The sequence below is a fragment of the Nicotiana tomentosiformis genome, chromosome 6 (assembly GCF_000390325.3).
Source record: "Nicotiana tomentosiformis chromosome 6, ASM39032v3, whole genome shotgun sequence".
NCBI classification, from domain to species: Eukaryota; Viridiplantae; Streptophyta; class Magnoliopsida; order Solanales; family Solanaceae; genus Nicotiana; species Nicotiana tomentosiformis.
In genome coordinates this window covers 83,687,810-83,696,232 of record NC_090817.1, presented here as the reverse complement: position 1 = coordinate 83,696,232, position 8,423 = coordinate 83,687,810, and positions in this window count along the sequence as shown.

The following is an 8,423-nucleotide window of genomic DNA, read 5'->3' as shown; positions in this document are numbered from 1 at the left end:
GGGATGGCAGACCTTCGTATGCAGAAGATTAGACCCGTGCCAGAACGAGACAAACTTACCTATTCCATGGGCAGTTCTAATTGCCTCTATTATGGCCGGGTACCCGATCAATGTGGGTGTTGTGATGTCAGACAACATGTCAGTGGTTGCCAGGCAGGCTGGTACTTCCTACTTGTATCCTAACACCATCATTGATTACCTTACGGATGTAGAGGTAGAGCCCAAAGACTATGACACGAAGGTTCGGGAAAAGAATCCCTTCTCTTGGTACTCTCTGATGGATGCACACAACCCCAAGAGAAAGGGTCAGCCGACTACTACCATAGGCCAGTCTGATGAACCTTCGGTGGTAGCTTCAGAGTCCACAGATGTGACTTTCACTTCAGCAGTGCCATCTTCCAGTACAACTTCCATTCCTCCAACTTCAGCCTCAGTACCTCCCTTCTCGGCTTTGAAGCCGGTGCCTATGCCTTCTGCTCCACTATCTACGCTGAGAGTCTCTCAGACATTGGTGAGCCTCAACAACTAGATGCAGATAGCTTTTGCAAAGCTAACTGACATATCCAGTCAGGTTGCAACACAGTCATCCTCTCCGGCACCCCAGATTCCTCCCACAGTTGAAGAAATATTGAAGAAGATCCTGGACAACCAGAACACTATCATGGCTACTCTGGTACAACATGGGTACGTGATTGAAGAATTGGGCAAAGAAGTAAAGAAGATGCGGAAGTCACAGGCTTCGGAGAAATCGGTGGATAAGCTCCGGCGATAGGTCACCAAGCTTGTAGCAGCCGGAGAAATTCCATTCGACATGTTGATAGACCCGCACCACCCAGGCCCAATTCCCATAGAGCCCACCACAGCAGCTGGTAAGTCTGAGGAGCCAGACCTTATTGCTGACACTGCTGAGGCAGTCCGTTAGATGTTCACCAACCCAGCTATTCCCGAACTTGAGGATGATGAGATCCAATTGGAGACTGAGTTCAGTGCCACTACTGGGGACACAGAGATGGTCACAGAGCCATAGGGAGTTTTTTTCATTCTCACCCTTCTTATACTCTTATTTTGTTAAGCATTGGGGATAATGCTTATTTATATTCGGGGGGGGGATTTTCTTTGATATTTTGATGATTCTAATGATATATTTTAATAACTATGAGACAAATTGGCCTGTAATTAACTTAGTACTATTTTCTCTCTTATCCCTCTTTATTTATATTCGTTTAGCTTTCAATAGCTTTTTGCTTTATTAGCTTCTTTATCTTTAAGTCTGTCTTCTTTTTGACTTGGTATCTTCTTTTAATTTGCTTTTTGAAGAAGTAGCTTTTTTTATGTTTTAGTTGATAATAAGCCTTCGGTTTTCTTAATGTCACGGTTCTTTCCAAAGGTGGATTTTTGTGTGAACCGGGTGACTCTTCCCAACGATGGATTGCGTGACAACCTTCTTAAGGGATTGAGTCCATTGTTGGTAGTTAGGTAATAAGAGTAGTAATAATAAATAAAAATACCTAATTGAGTCATGCTCGAAAAGTCAAACATGCTTCACTTGGTACCAACACACTTAACTATGTGCTTATAATTAAAAACATGGTTTTTGGAAAGAAATAGCTCTAGTTAGTGACCTTTTGACTCTTGTGTTGACTTGGGCAATCATCAAGTGGTTTAGTCGAACCATAGTGATTCTCAATCTTAAATATGGTCGTTGTGGGCCCTTGACTCTATCCTCTTTAACAATCCAGTTGTGTGAGAGGTGAGATATTGTCGTTGCAAGTTCAAGTACCCGTGCGAATGATCTAGAACTTGCCCCGAATGTGTTTCTTGGCGAACTTTTAAGCTTTGCTTGGCTTGAGAAGTGATTGTAGGCTCTCCTTGGCCCGCTTGAAATTTTCCATTGTCCACCAATGTTGTTATCCCTAGTCAACCCATTTGAGCCTAAAACCTTTCTCATTTGATAACCATGTTGCAAGCCTTTACCCATTTTGTCGTAACCCTCTCTTGGCACCCAAGCTTTCCTTAACATTCTTATGAAACAATTGGCTAAAAAAGTAATTTTGGGGGTGAGACGAGGAGTTTATCAAGGCACAAAAGAGAAAAGAAATGAGAAAAAGTAAAGGCAAGAAAAAGAAAGAACAAAAAGAAAAATGCAAAGAGAAAGTGAATAAGTTGAAGGGATTCAAAGAGAAGTAATGATGCGAAGCATGGAAAAACCAAAGAAGGAGAAAATGAATATCATGAGAGTGATGTTAAGTCTCTTTAGTTCCCCTAAGGAAAAGAAAATGCCTCAAAGAGTTGGCAAAAGCATGAGCTGATAAAATAAAATGGAGTGCTTAAGGAAAGGTGAACCCGTTCTATCATAGCTTATCCAACCTTAGTCCAAAAGCCTTCATTGCATCCAGTGATTCCAAAAGCCAAAATGGAGTGATTTCAAGCCAAGTAAGCTTACATTAGTGGTGATTTACATGAGGGGCAAGCCTATGGTACTTAAATCCGTACTTGCGACATTCTTTTGAGAGAGATGAATGAACCTTTCACAAATCGTTGAATTGAGTGCCATATTCTTAAGTGAGATAGGCAAACAGAGAGTGGAGGAGGAGGAGTTTGGGATCCACAATGACCTAAATAAAAGAGCGAGCTTCCTTGATGATTAAATTCAACTCTTGATGCTCAAGTGTCACATTAGAACCATTCGTGCTTAAAAGTTTAACTTGCTGCCTTATTGATAATTCATAAGTATCGTAGGTAATTGTTGATCCCAATTGATGTGCGATTGATTCACCTTTGATTAGCGGATATGGCTCTTAACTTGTGGAGGAGGGAACTACTTTATTTTCTTGAGGACAAGCAAAAACTTAAGTTTGGGGGAGTTAATAAGTGGGGATTTTGACTACTTATTAGAGCCTTTTAGCTTTCGTTTTAGTCCAAAAGTGCTTAATTGTATTCCTGAAAACTGGTGAAATGAACTTAATTGCGGGAATATTGGAAGATGAGCTCCCAAAATGAAATCCAACTCAAGAAGGAGTAATCTGAACTCACGGACAAAAACAAGCACAAAAGCTCAAAGTGCAGATTACAGAATATCATCTGCGGTCGCAGGTCGTGAAGCAATTCCATCATAGTATGTTGCAAAGTGCGGACCGCACACAAATTGTGCAGTCGCAGAAGCTGGGTCAGAGCAAAAGTTCAGAGAACCTTCATCTCAAAGTGGTCGCACTCAGAATTGTGCGGACTGCAGAAGAGCAAGGTGCGACCACACTCAGAATTGTGCGGACCGCAAACAGAAAGCAGTGCGACCGCAAATTAGAATTATGCGGCCACAGATTTCCACTCCTGTCAAGCTTAAGAAAAGTGCGGACCACCGCACATGGAATTGTGCAACCGCAGAACCTCCGAAAGGGCATTTTTGTCCGAAAATTTTAGCTTTGTTTAAATAGAAGAGTTTCACTTATTTAGGTTTATTTTTGACACCAGCTGCTACAGTAGACATTTTCTTTTATTCTTTTTAGTAGTTTTTGCTATTTTGAGCTTCTTGAATATTGATTTCATCATTTTAATTATCAATATGAGTTTAATTATCATTTCTTCTCCCGTTTCTTCTAGTTTAAGCATGAGTAACTAAATTTTCACTAGGGTTGTGACTCAACCCTAGTGTGTAAACTTAATGGGTGTTTGATATATTGCTTGTTTATGGTTTGGTGTTTATTATCTAGCCTTGTTCCTGTTTTTATTTGAAGAATTAATAGTCGCAAACACTAATTCATGCCTATTTGACTTAGTCTCTACTTGAGAAAGAGAGACATAGTCTAGGAAAACTTGACTAGCAAGAAATTGGGTCAATCAAGAGATTGATAAGCCCAATTAAAGGTTTGAACCTAGATATAGTAAAACCCAATTTAAGCTTCTTATCAACTATTTTGTTAAATACCCATTTGGACTTGAGAAAGCCAAATTGGGCAAAATCACTCTCTGACCGAGAGGTATTGAGTGGGTTCTTGAGTGTTGATAGCTATAATACACCCCGACCAATAAAACAAGCTTTAAAGTTTACAATCCATTAGGCAAACACCTAGGTGAAGGTCATAGACCTAGGCCTTTTATATCATTTGGAAAATAACAAAAAAACAATTTCCTAGTTTCATTCTTTGAATCGCAATCATAGTTTAGTTTAGATTTTTAAACAAAATCAAATATTGCGGAAGTGCAAATTTAGATATACAAACTCACACGCCAAGATATATACCACTAACACCCATTCATATAGCTCCCTGCAGAATTCGACCCCGACTCTTGTTGGGTATTACTATTGCATTGACCGTTTTCATAACCTCAAAGAGAGGAGTGAAATTGGACAAGCTCAACGAGGCCTAAAAAAAAGCAAAACTCTAGGTAAGGGATTCATTGAGGCCATAAAACAAGCTTTTCTGGCGGCATATTAAGTTAGTGGAAGTGATAAAGAGGAAGAGAAAGAAGATGAGACTATCAATCTATATGCTGTAATTGAATCACACGAGTCCAATGAGTCTGAAGCTCATGTACAACTAGGGATGCACATTGGAAGACCCCCCCTCTTTGATGGACATCACTTTGATGAATGAAAGATGCGTACGGAGGTGTTCCTTCAGGCAATGGATTATGACCTGTGGATAATTGTCAATCACGGGTCAATCATACCTACAAAAGTGCATAGCAATGGAAAGAATAGAATCAAAAGAGAGGAAGAATATAATTCTAAGGATCGCTAGATCATCCAGAAGCAAAGGACTTCCTTTATAGGAGTCTGCCAAAAAATGTTCTCTACAAGGTGTCCTCCTGCATCTCTGCCAATGACATATGGAGGACTCTAGAAGCTGATTATGGAAATAAAAATATTGAGTTAGCACTGATGGCAATTAAAGAAAGCAAGTCAGAAGAGGAAGTGATAGGGATGATGACCATGAGTGATTCAGAGGCTGAAGACAAACCAAATCAGGTAAGTATCTCTAATCTGAAAGAAAACATTCATGCTATGTCTAAAAATAGTTAATGGCCATAATAATAACCATGATGAGTGAAATGGATATGTTAAGTGTTGGAAATGATCAGTTGGTAAGAAATATTGAATCAAACAAAATTGATCTTGAAAGACAGATTAAAGAACTTAGGGACTAAGTCCTTGAGTTCATTACACTTAATGAGCAACACGTTTCTCCAAATGGAAAGTGAATAATAAGTGATTTACAAAACAATCTTGAAAAAGAACTGAAAGAGCTTAAGGATAGTCTGTACGATGTTGATAGAAGGAACAAAGCACTACAAGAGAACCTTGAAAAGGCAAAGTATGAACTATCTAGGTTAAGCAAATGGCATAGATCTTCTGATGCCTTGAACTGGATTAATGAGAATTGCTGTACAAATAAATTAGGAATTGGCTACTGGAAACCTACCTCGATTTGATTCTAAGTATGTAGGAATTTCTAATAATAAGATTTGTACTCACTATGGAAAGGAGGGGCATTTCAGAGACAATTGTCTTGCTTTAATACACGCTCAGTTCAAAAACACTTTTGGCCTACCTAAGCATGTGGAAGTTAAAGAAAAAACAAGAGTCACTCCCTATGTCCAAACTAAATGGATTAAGATCAATAAGAATGAGACTTTCAATGTCATGCCTTACTAGGCAAAAAGAAACCTGATTCATCCTTTTTTCCAATAAAAAGGGACCCAAGCGTGTCTGGGTTACCTAAGCTAACTTGTGATTTGTTGAAGGCTATAGTGAGAGGAAAAAATCAAGATTGGTATCTGAACAGTGGTTGCTCAAGACATATGACTGGTAAAAACAAGAATTTTCTCTCACTAACAGCCTTCCAAGGAGGGAGTGTGTCCTTTGAAAATGGGAAGAAGGAACAAATAATTGGAATTGGTAAAGTTGGTAAATAACTCTCTCATTCTATAGAAGATGTATACTGTGTGGTTGTACTTAAGAATAATCTCCATAGTGTCTCCCAAATGTGTGATAAAGGTAATGAGATAAAGTTTAATTCAACAATCTGTATTGTCATAAAACTGGATACAAATGAAAATATTCTGAAAAGTAAGAGACATAACAATGTCTACAAGATATCTATTATTTATCTCCCCCAGAGTGAGCATACATGTTTAAGTATAGTTAAAGATGATCCACTACTGTGGCATAGAATACCGGGTCATGCCGGTCTGTCCCAACTCAATAAGTTAGTAGTAAAGGACTTGGTCCTTTGGGTTACCAAAAGTTGAGTTTACATATGATAAGGTTTGTGATGTATGTGTCAAAGGTAAGCATGAAAGATCATCTTTTAAATCTAAGAAAGTTGTCAGCACCTCTAGACCCCTTGAACTTATTCACATGGACCTATGTGGACCCAAGCGGGTAAAGAGCAGGGAAGGGAAGAGGTATGTGTTTGTAATTGTTGATGACTTCTCTAGGTACACATGGACCTTATTTCTGTCTCTAAGGATGAAACCTTTGATGTATTTTGTGTGTTTGTCAGAATGATTTAACAAAAACTAGGAAGTTTTATGTCAAGTATTAGAACAGATCATGGAACTGAGTTTGAAAACTCTAAATTCCTTGAATTTTGTAGCATTCATGGCATGGAACATAGCTTCTCTTAACTTAAAACTCCACTACAAAATGGTGTTGTGGAAAGAAAGAATAGATCTCTAGAAGATATGGGCAGGACTATAATGATTGCCAGTGGACTGCCTAAAAGCTTCTGGGCTAAGGCAGTCAATACTGCCTATTACCTATTAAATAGGTGCATGGTCAGACCCATTCTTAAAAAAACTCTCTATGAGTTACTTCAAGGAAGAGGTCCCAACATCACCCACCTAAGAGATTTTTGTTGTAAATATTTTGTGCATAACAATAATAAAGAAATTCTAGGTAAATTTGATAATAGAAGTGATAAGGGAGTATTCTTTGGATATTCACCACATATTAAAGCATATAAAGTGTTTAATAAAAGAACTATGCATGTGGAAGAAAATATTCATGATGAATCTAACAATATGGCCGAGAAAGGTTTGTTGGATGAAGACTATGATATAGGACTCATAGAGGAAAGGATTTCTGAAACTGAAGGAGAATCTGAGAAACAATCTGAAGGAGCATCAGTTAATCAAGAAGGTTATGAAAGTGACCAGGAAGTACAAGAGGAAGAGGAAATCATTATGACAAATACTCAAACAGGCGAAGTTGTACGCATTGTCATTGGTCCTTTAGGCGACTCTTATGCTGGACCATCTCAAGGTCTACAAGTCAGGCCATGGAAACACCAAAGCTCTCATCCCCTTGAAAATATCATTACTGATCCAAATACAAGAGTATAAACAAGATCATCCTTGAGAAACCTGTGTGCACTCACTGCCTTTTTGTCTCAGATAGAGCCAAAGAACATCAAGGAAGCCTTAAAGGATCCAAACTGGATAATTTCCATGAAGAAGGAGCTAAACCAATTTGAGAGGAGCAAGGTTTGGCATCTGGTATAAAGACCCAAAAACATAACTGTTATAGGAATCAAATGGGTGTATAGGAACAAGCTGGATGAGCAAGGAAATATCACAAGGAACAAGGCCAGACTGGTAGTTCATGGATACAATCAAGAAGAAGAAATTGACTATGATGAAATATTTGCTCTAGTAGCCATAATAGAAGTCATCAGAATGTTGATAACCTTTTCTGGATATATGGAATTTATACCATATCATATGGATGTAAAGAGTGCATTTCTGAATGACTATTTAAAGGAGGAAGTGTTTGTGAAATAACCTCCTCGCTTTGAAAGTGAAGAATTTCCTGATCATGTTTCAAATTGGACAAGGCTTTATATAGACTAAAACAGGCCCCAAGAGCTTGGTATGAGAGACTCTCAAAATTCCTCATAACCAATGACTTTCTAAGGGGAAAGGCTGATAATACATTATTTCTGAAGAACAAAGGAAAGAATCTTTTGAATGTACATGTGTATGTAGATGATATTATTTTTGGGGCCACTAATGAAATACTGTTCAAGGAATTTGCTGAAATAATGGGGAATGAATTTGAAATGAATATGATGGGTGAGTTGAATTTCTTTCTTGGACTACAGATCAAGTATACACCTATTGAAACCATGAGTCATCAGCAAAAGTACATCAAGGAACTCTTGAAGAAATTTAACATTGATTCCTCAAAGTCAATTGATACTCCTATTACCATTGCAACAAAAATTTATCTAGATGAATATGGAAAGAATATGGAACAAAAACTATATAGAGGAATGATTGGTTCACTTCTATATCTCACTGCAAACAGGCCTGACATTATGTTCAGTATGGGTCTATGTGCAAGGTTTAGGCAAATCTCAAGGAGTCTCACTTAAAGGCAGTCAAAAGAATACTCAGATACCTAAAAGGAACTCCTGATTTAT